The following is a 10,563-nucleotide window of genomic DNA, read 5'->3' on the forward strand; positions in this document are numbered from 1 at the left end:
GGAACTTGAGCATCCTTGGACCTTGGTTTCCAGGGATTCTGGAACCAACCCCATTGCTGATGGCAAGAAGAAACCGTATTGCCAGATTCCCCTCTACAGACTTGATAAAATTGTTTATTCCCAATAGCGTGGATGAGAATTCTTATAGTTGCACAATCTCCACAATAGAAGCTGTTTGCAAGTGTTTGAAGCTTTGCCAATCTGCTGATTAAGAAGTAGTGTTTTCATGAAGTTTTAATTTGTATTTTTTTCTTATTATGAACATTGGATATCTTTTCATATGTTTAAGAACTATTTTTAGATCATCTCTTTTTGCTCATTTTTCTATGGAATCTTGGCCTGTTTTTTCTTTTTTATAGTGGTTTCTAACATATATTACACATTTTCTCCTAACATCATTTATCTTTTGACCTTTCTGAATACTTTTCTCTGCACAAAAATTTCTGGTGAATCATATAGTCAAATATGTATGACTTTTCTTTTATTGTCTCTGGACTTTTAAAAATCATAATTCTAATGTGTATCCTCATACCTATTTTTTCCTATAAAAATTTTAAATTCATTTTGTACATTTACATTTTTACGTTTTCCACTTTACATTTACATTTCTCTTACATTTGGACTTTATTCTTGTTAATGTTATAGAAAATTGGTCTAATTTTATTTTTTTCAAAATGGCTCTAGTTTTCCCAACAGCATTTCTTAAATAGCCCACTTTGCCCTAGAGATTTAATATCCACCTTTTTGATATTCTAGTTTTCTAAATGTAGCTGGGTTAATTTGTGCTTTTTTCCATTCTATTTTATTGGTTAGTTTACCTGTTCTTATGCCAGTCCATACTTAATATATTGTTTGTTCTGGCATAGTCCAGTTTTAGAGGCTTCATAGTTTGTTTACTATCTGCAGCATTTCTTTCTCTCTATTAAAATGCTGTGTGAGATGATGTACCAATTGTACAGGTAGAAAGCTCAGCTCTTAGAAAGAAAAAATGTTACAATTTGTCATTTTTATCAATAAAGTATTTCTAATAGTACTCACCAAACTGTATAATCTGACCCTTATTATTATTAATATTGTTAAATTGAATTTGAAAGAGTGTCATTTATTTTTGTAGTTGAAAAAAGGCCTTGTAAAAGGAAGGAAACCAAATATGGTAGGTAGAAAATGTAGCCTTTTCACAATTTGCTATAATCTATACACATTGCGAATAAGAGATCAAAGACAGTTAATGGGTGCTGGGATTTTAGTGTAAAACTAGTTTCTATTTAATGCAGCTGGTGGTAACTCCAAAAATATAAACAGGCAGAGCTTTGGAGAGGCAATCCGGTTGGAAGGAAAAGTAAAGGGGCTGACTTTTCGTTAATATAGCTATAATGTTGTTTTAGTTAATTGTATGATGTTTTCATTAGGTGATATGTTTATTTACAGTGAGTGAGAAAGCCCAGTAGAAATCCTGGGGTGGAAAAAGCTACAGCTTCACTTCCACTACCCCGCATACATAGCTTGAGCACAACCAATAAAACTAGAGTTTCTTTGAAAACATTAGGACCTTGGAATCAAGGTAAGACAAAGCTAGGGCAACAGTTAATATGTCATTTCTATATTTGTTGCAATGGTTTATTGCAAAAAAAAATTGTTCCTTTTATATTTTATTTTATTTTATTTTATTTTATTTATTTACTTATTTATCTATTTTGAGACGGAGTTTCACTCTTGTTACCCAGGCTGGAGTGCAATGGCGCGATCTCGGCTCACCGCAACCTCCGCCTCCTGGGTTCAAGCAATTCTCCTGCCTCAGCCTCCCGAGTAGCTGGGATTACAGGTACGCACCACCAGGCCCAGCTAATTTTTGTATTTTTAGGAGAGACGGGGTTTCACCATGTTGACCAGGATGGTCTCGATTTTTTGACCTCGTGATCCACCCGCCTCGGCCTCCCAAAGTTCTGGGATTATAGGCGTGAGCCACGGCGCCCGGCCCCTTTTAATCACAAGTGGAAATACTTGTACAGTTCAGCTTGGTAACCTCAGGACAATTTTACGATTCTAGCTGTATTTTCATATTACACTATGAACTCTTAGAAGTCTGTATTCTGTAAGACACTTTGAATTGCCAGTGACAGAAAGCCAATTCGAACTGGCTTAAGTTCAAAGGAAATATATTGCCAAATATTCCAGGGAAGCTGAGGAACACACACGTTAGCAAGGAAATTTTCTACTTGAATCCATGCTGCATGGAATCTCCTTGGCAGGCAAGATGGCTGTCGGCGGTTCCACGCTTCCATCCTCCTATTCCAACAACCAGAGTAGAAAATGCCTCTTTATGTTTCTCTCCTTGAAAATACTGAAAAAAGACTCTGCCTGACCTTGCTTGGCTCATATGCACACTCTTGGCTCCTGCCATGGTTACATGCCCACTCTGTATTCCGAAAGGCGATTTCCTCAAGGAGAGGCTGCCAGACACAAACAAGAGGTCTACTTCGAATACTGAGTCAAGTCTGAGTTATCTTTGTATCCGTCCTCTGCAGGCCTTCGACCTGCCAGATTTTTAATCAATGGATGCCAGAGTAGCAAAATAATATTGTTGCTGATGAATTTATTTAATATGAAAAGAGGCCAAGGTATTTTACCCGAAAGAAAGAGGCAAAGTGAAAGCAGAGAAGCTTGGCGGGTAGGAGAGTAGATGTGAAGAGGAGGGGAAAACATACACAAAGTGAAAAGTAAAGTGAAATTTGTCTCCGCTTTGTTTTATGGGTTTGTATAGAGAGTCAGGAAAAACCATGGTGACTTTATTCATGAGAGAAAGAATTTTAAAACCATGCATAATTACTGCAACCACATTAAGAGAGCCTTTATAAAACGCCAGTGAGTTTAACCAATCCTCTCATGACTTTGTTGTTAGCTATGGTATGTCTGTTACATTGTTACAATGTTATATAACAGTAGATATTTTAATGGCCAACCCCAGTGGGTTTTATGAGCATATGCTAACTATAATTACTGTTGTTTCACATATGAAGGTTCTGGAAATAAGTTGGAATGCTAAGGTTATTTAACAATGACACGCTAGAATTGGTAGCCAAGCCTTCCATCACCAATCCTTTCACCCAATGCCAGAACTCTCCCGTTCCTGTCAGTGAAAACACAAACCAATATAGTGGAGGTAATACATAGATGGCAACGTACCCTCTTCTACCTAGATGAACCATGGTTCCAGGAGATAGAACACAGCAGACACACACATACATGCAGTCATGCACACTTATCTACTAAAAACAAAGCATCACTGAGTAATGTAGTGTTAACTGCTGATTTGGAGATTCAAAGGGGTTAAAACACATTGTGCAATCTACAACATTTTTTTTTTTACTTGCCTCTTCCCCGCCTTCGTTTTTCTCCTTTTTCCCATCCTGACCTCAAAAATTGCTGAATCTGTTTGGCTAAATAAGTCTTCTCCTGAAGCCCAGGCATAGCCCCTATGCATCCTGAGTCTCAGGTCCATCACCTAGCAAACTTATCGAAAATATTTCAACAAAGAGGAAACTTTTGGTACAAAGATTTCTAGTGAGGGGCTTTGCTAAGGAAAACCGAATCCACAAGGGGCGTAGTTTCAAAGCCAAGAGCTTCCCAGCGCCATGCCTCCATCCACCTCCCCATCCCAGAACCTAGAGTTCTTCGTCTGACTTCCTGTGAGCAGGCTAGGTAAAATTCCAGGTATGCTCCTCTGTTTAAAAAAGTTGCTGAAAACTCTGGGGGGAAGGTGCTCTATTGAGGGTGGACAGCCAATCCGATATCAAAGTCGAAGATCAGTCACTCAGGAGGAAGTTTAAAAGAACTCCTCTCATTGGACAAGAACATGAATGGGGCAGGAGTAGCTCCCAGATTGAAGCCCCACTGCCCCTTTCCCGTGCGGACTCCTGCTGCAGATCCTCGTGCTCCCGGGCAACGTGGGAGCTGTCTCCCACTCTCTAACTGTGCAGATATCCCCTCCGGATTCCCCTCCCACGGCAGCGTGGGAGCTCTCTCTACTTCTTTTTCTCTTTCTCTGCCTAATAAATCGCTGTCTGCTAAACTCTTTGAGTCCAGTATTTACTTGAAAGGTAAGCTCACCTTGCCTCCAGGGCCCCTTCTTCATTCTTGGGGCAAAGAGAGCCCAAGAACCTCAAGCACATCCAATCAGGGAGGGAGCTGAGCCCTGTCCTGCTGCCCTGTTATACTAGTACTCAAGCCAAGGAAATACAACTTTTATAAATAATAATAATGATAAATTACATATATGTAGCCAACCACACTTATTGCTAACCACTATTTTGTAGGCTTATTACATTTAATTCTTAGAATATTCCTATGACATTGATGTGATTCCTATTTTTCTCAGCTCCATAAGGTCACATATTAAATGGAAAAGCTAAAATTTAGACTCTAGTTTAATCTAAATACAATGCCATGATTTTTGTCCAAAGCAGAGTACTTTTTGATGTATGTAATCCATAAATTGGGACGTAAAACCTTCATTTTACATAAAATATGCATTTTTCTAGGCATTATATTTGGGTCTTTGGAATATTTTGATTAAACTAAATAAGCAATTAGAGACCTAATCTCTTGATGTCTTTAGTGTTAAAGATAAATATGGTCAAAACACTTCTTACAAATAGTAACTCATTTGACTATAATCACAGACCTGTTAAGAAGGCACTTTTGTAATACATTGTACTGGAGAAGAAAAAATGACTTCCAAATCCAAGCTTCTCTAACTCTTCCATAAAAAGTAGGCTAGCTGAAGTTCTCCAGTGAAGTTGAGACATGATCACAAAGACTCACCTGAGGGTTGCATTCATAGGTGTCGATTAAGATGTCTAGGGGATTTATACATCTGCCTCAATAGGATCAAAAGGACAGGGGAGTTAAGACAGTATCAATCAGCACAAAGAAGCAATTCATAAGAGCCATGGGGAGCATGACAACCAATTTTCATTCCTTTAGCTTTTTAAATGTCTAATTCAAACCCTGTCTCTCCTGTATAAATTATGTGGGTGAGTTGGAGACAAATTAACTCAGTCTTTTTTTTTTTTTTTAACTTAGGTTACTTTCCCCTCTTAGCATTTTCCTTCTGAAGTTCATTCACTTTGACAAAAGAGATAAAAGCAAAAAATTGTAATTGTTCAATTTCCTTTCTACCATTTAAATACATTATTCCATTGAAACCCCCTCTTTTTTATATTTTTCTTTCTTGCTGAAACACAAATGATGACTATTGCCATTATATTTGTTCCAGAGCTCAGACCTCTGAGGCTTTGGGATTTTTAATATTGTTATTATAGTTATGGGGAACTCTATTGAAAGGATCCTCTTTTGCTTACGTCCTTTTAAAATTCGGGATACATCTTAGAGCTCCCTATGCACCAACACCAAGTTTTGTTTATGTAATCCAAATCCTCTTCACCTAGATCATTGCCAAATAAAAATTGAAGCTCTTTTCTTACTTGAGGGCCTTCCCTATCACAGTATTTTCCAACGGTGGTAATTTTATACTTTTTACATGATTATTTCATTAATACCTATATCTACCAATCAACCAAAAGTACTATGACAGTATAGACCCTGTCTTGTATTATCATTTTATCCCCAATAGCAAACTTGGTGTCTGATATTTAGTACATATCCCATAAATACATGCTGAATGAATTAATAAATTAATAAAAAAGAACATATAACTCTGTCATCTATAATTCCCCCCAAAATGTTCATACAACTGTGCATATCAAATAACATGGATTTTAGTTGACAATTGTTCATATGTGCCACGAATAAAATAGTGAGGAACTTTAAAATCAGAGGACATAATTAGGACCCACTACAGAGGATTGTCAGCCTGTTAAAGAAGTGGCCAGTCCAGAGCTACTCAAGAAAGCATGTTTCTACTCTTTGTGTTTGAGGCAGGAGCTATTTTTGGCTTCAGTTTTCTTTTAGTATTGCTATTTAGGTTGGTGCAATGGGAAAGACCATAATTACTTTTGCACCAACCTAGTAAGAGTATTCTACATTAAAGAATATGTTTTTAAAAGAAAACAAGAGTAAACAACTAAACTTTTACTCTGTTAAATAAAACAAAAGCTACAGTAAAAATACAAAATCTTTCTTGGCAGCAGCACCACAGAGATCCACATTTGACTCATAGATGTGACCTATTCCCATGTTTTAAAAAACTTTTATAAAATTATCCATCCTCAGATATTGGAAGATAACATATAAAAATCTTAATTTTTTTTTTCTTTTGGTAAGATGGAATGTCTTCCTACCCTGAACTGTCTTCCTGGATGACATCCATCTACTCAAATAGGGTAGCTGCCACCCTTTCAACAGAAGGTCACATGCTCTCCAGTTTCCCTAAAGTTTCTTCTACTTCTTGAAGCCTTGTCTAAACCAAGATTAAATTTTAGTTGTAATATTGAAAACAAATGAGATAATCATAGGATTTTTGTTTATAATTCTGTTTGTGTGGTGATAAAAACTCTTGATTAACTAAGCATTGAAGAAACATACCTCAATAAGAGCCATCTATGACAAACCCACAGCCAATGTCATACCGAATGGGCAAAAGCTGGAACCATTCCCTTTGAGAACTGGAACAAGACAAGAATGCCCACACTCACCACTCATATTAACATAGTACTGAAAGTCCTAGCCTCAGCATTCAGGTAAGAGAAATAAATGGTATCCTAATAGAAAAAGAAGTCAAACTGTCTCCCTTCACTTACAATATTATTCTATACCCAGAAAACTCTAAAGACTCCACCAAAAGGCCTCTAGAGCTAATAAATGACTTCAGTGAAGTTTCAGGATACAAAATCAATGTACAAAAATCAGTAGCACTTCAGTACACCAATAATGTTCAAGCTGAGAGCCAAATCAAGAATACAATCCCATTTATAAGGGCCACAAAAATAAGATATATAGAAATATATTTATAAAGGAGGTTAAGGATATCTATAAGGAAGATTACAAAACACTGTTGAAAGAAATCAGAGATGACACAAACAAATAAAAAAAAGAGTTCCAAGCTCATGGATTAGAAGAATCAAGGTCATTAAAAAGGCCACATACCTAAAGCAATCTATATTCAATGCTATTCCTATAAAACTACCAATGTCATTTTTCACAGAATTAGAAAAAAAAAATCTAAAATTCATATGGTACCAAAAAAAAAAAACAACAGAAAAAACAAAGCCAAAGCCAGAGGCATCACTTCAAACGATACTGCAAGGCTAACATAAACAAAACAGCATGAGGGTACTAGTACAAAAACAGATACAAAGACCAATGTAACGGAATCGAAAACTCAGAAATAAAACTACACACCTACAGCCATTTGATCTTCGACATAGTCAATAAAAATAAGCAGTGGGAAAAGGACTTCCTATTCAATAAACGGTGCTGGAATAGTTGGCTAGCTATCTGCAGAAGAATAAAATTAAATTATCTTTCACCTTATACAAAAATTAACTTAAGATAAATTAAATATTTCAATGTAAGACCTCACATTATAAGAGTCCTGGAAGAAAACCTAGGACCCAGCATTCTGGACATTGACTTTGGGGAAGAATTTATGACTAAATCCTCGAAAGCAATTGCAACAACAACAAAAAAAAATTGACAAGTGGGACCTAATTAAACTGAAGAGCTACTGCATAGCAAAAGAAACTATTAACAGAGTAAACAGATAACCTACAGAATCAGAGAAGATATTCACAAACTGTGCATCTGACGATGGTCTAATACACATAATCTGTAAGGAACTTAGCAAGCAAAATTCAATAAGCAAAAAACAACCCCATTAAAAAGTGGGCAAAAGGCAAGAAGAGATACTTCTCAAAACAAGCCATACAAGTGGCCAACAAGCATAAGAAAATGCTCAACATCGCTAATCATCAGAGAAAGCCAAATAAAAATCACAATGAAATACTATCTCACACCAGTAAGAATGAATAGTATTAAAAAGTCAAAAAAAAAAAAATAGATGTTGATGATACCATGGAGAAAAGGGAATTCTTATAAACTGCTGTAGGAAATGCAAATTAATTGAATCACTGTGGAACACAGTTTGGAGATTCAGAAACGACTTAAAACATAACTACCATGTGACCAGCAATTCCATTAGTATATATCCAAAAGGAATAAACTCATTCTATCAAAAATATACATGCACTGATGTGTTCATCACAGCAATACTCACAATAGCAAAGACATGGAATCAACCTAAGTGCCTATCAACAGTGTATTGAATAAAGCAAATGTGGTACATATGCACCATGGAATACTATACAGCTATGAAAAAGAATGAAATCATGGTTTTTGCAGCAATAGGGATGCAGCTACAGGCCATTATCCTAAGTGAATTATTGCAGGAAGAGAAAATCAAATACCATATATTCTCACTTATAAATGGAAACTAAACATTGGGTACTCATAGGTGTAAAGATGGCAACAGTAGGCACTGGAGACTTCCATGGGGACAGTGGAACAGGGACAAGGGTTGAAGAAGTAACTGTTGGTACTGTGGTCACTACTCAGATGAACGGATCATTTATATTTCAAACTTCAGCATCACACAGTATACCCATGTAGCAAACCTGCACATGTACCCCTTAAATTTAAAAGTTGAAATTATTTAAAAATTTTTAAAAACTAAAAGTAAATGTAATGCAATATCAAAATCCTTATACCTGGCATAATGTATTTATTTACCCACACATTTCTTATAGACATTTAAATGTATGTAAAAGAATATATGTGTGTGTCAGACAGATTTTTACCAGACTATGTGAAATTTAATATAAGGAATTTCAGAAAAAGTTTTAGGCTGAGACTTTAGGCACACAGTTCCTTCAAAGAGATAAATTTAACCACCTTTACAACCGAACTTTTCCAAATGTAAAAGCCCTTTCATACACCAACCTCATGGAAGCTGCATATTTTTAGTTAGAGGATCGGAAAGCATAAAGAAGTGTTTCACACTATTTAAAGGATAAGAATTTTAGGACCAGTAGAACTTTAGGGAGGTTCTAGTCTAACTGTATTTTCTACATTTTGGGTTTTTTTTTTTTCTATTTTTCTCTTTTCTCTCTTCTCTTGCCTCTTTCTCACTGCAGAAAGGTAAAGTGCCTTGCCTAATATCTTTTAGCTAAGACAAAAAGAATGGATTTGAGTTATTCAAATAAAGACAAGTGGAGCTCTTTTAGTGGGTGTAGAGTGTCCCAGTCAAGAGAGAATGAGTGCATGTCAGCACTATTAGGAACGAAAACTGTTTTAGCATCAATGATCAAAGTCATCATCTCAGGAAGCTAAGAAAATAAAAGTAATAGGCCCAAAGGAAGTAGAATGAAAAAAAAAATAATGGAATTTGGGCAGATATAAGTGAAATATAGACGTATATTAAAAGAGGGCAATTCTTTAAACTTTTATTTTAAGTTTAGGGGTATATGTGCAGGCTTGTTACACAGGTAAACTTGTGTCGTGGGGGCTGGTTGTACAGACTATTTCATCGCCCAGGTATTAAGCTTAGTACCCATTAGTTATTTTTCCTGATCTTCTCCTTTCTCCCAATCTCTACCTTCTGAGAGACGCTGTGTGTGTTTTTTTCCCTCTTGGTATGCATGTGTTCTCATCATTTAGCTCCCACTTATAAGTGAGAGCATGCAGTATTTGGTTTTCTGTTCCTGTATTGATTCACCAAGGATAGTGGCCTCAAGATATGGAATCAGCCTAAATGCCCATCAATGATAGGCTGGATAAAGAAAATGTGGTACTATACACCATGGAATAATACACAGCCATAAAAAGTTGGTTTTTTGAAGGTTATAAACGCGGAGAAAGCCTGGTCAAAATAAACATAAAAAAAGACACATTGCTAAAATGGGAAGGAAAAAATATTTACTGAGATACCACAGCTATTAAAAAAATGGAATATTACTATTTAAAGTTATGCCAATAAATTAGAGACCTAGCATGAAATTTTTAAATCCTTTACAAAATTATTAAAACTAACACAAGAAAAAGTAGGCTATCTAAATAGCTATACCTGTTAAATGAACTGAATATTGTAATAAAAATAAACTTTCCTACAAAGAGAATACACCAACTGAGATATTATTACTAATGAACTCCTCCAGGCATGTTGGCATAGGCCTGTAGTCTCAGCTGCCTGGGACAGTGAGGTGGAAGCATGGTTTGAGCCCAGGATTTTGGGGCTTTCATGAGTTACTGATCATACATAGCACTCCAGTCTGGGAGACAGAGTACGACCCTGTCTCTAATAATAATAATAATAATAATAATAATAATAATAGAGTACAGAATAAAAAACAGAACATGGGAAGTATAGGAATAGTCTGGAGTATTCTGATACAAAATGAAGAATGTATGTCCATCTTATCACTAAAGTTTCTGTTTTATAATTAACATCTCTCCATTTTCTCCACCCATTAGCCTCTGGCAAGTTGGTACCAATCATAATCCCAAAAGGCACAGTTCCAAACACCATAATGTTGACATACCAAAAGATCG

General features: G+C 36.0%; 1 long non-coding RNA gene across 1 annotated transcript; it reads left to right on the forward strand.

Moving 5' to 3' along the window:
* The first annotated feature begins 3,996 nt into the window (after nt 1-3,996).
* Nucleotides 3,997-9,217, forward strand: LOC116545982. The gene is made up of 3 exons (XR_004266542.1): nt 3,997-4,082; nt 8,289-8,293; nt 9,207-9,217. It is a non-coding gene; the product is annotated as an uncharacterized LOC116545982 (long non-coding RNA).
* The last annotated feature ends 1,346 nt before the right edge of the window (nt 9,218-10,563 follow it).

This window comes from Sapajus apella, unplaced genomic scaffold (assembly GCF_009761245.1).
Source record: "Sapajus apella isolate SASKATOON/1434 unplaced genomic scaffold, GSC_monkey_1.0 scaffold5, whole genome shotgun sequence".
NCBI lineage: Eukaryota > Metazoa > Chordata > Mammalia > Primates > Cebidae > Sapajus > Sapajus apella.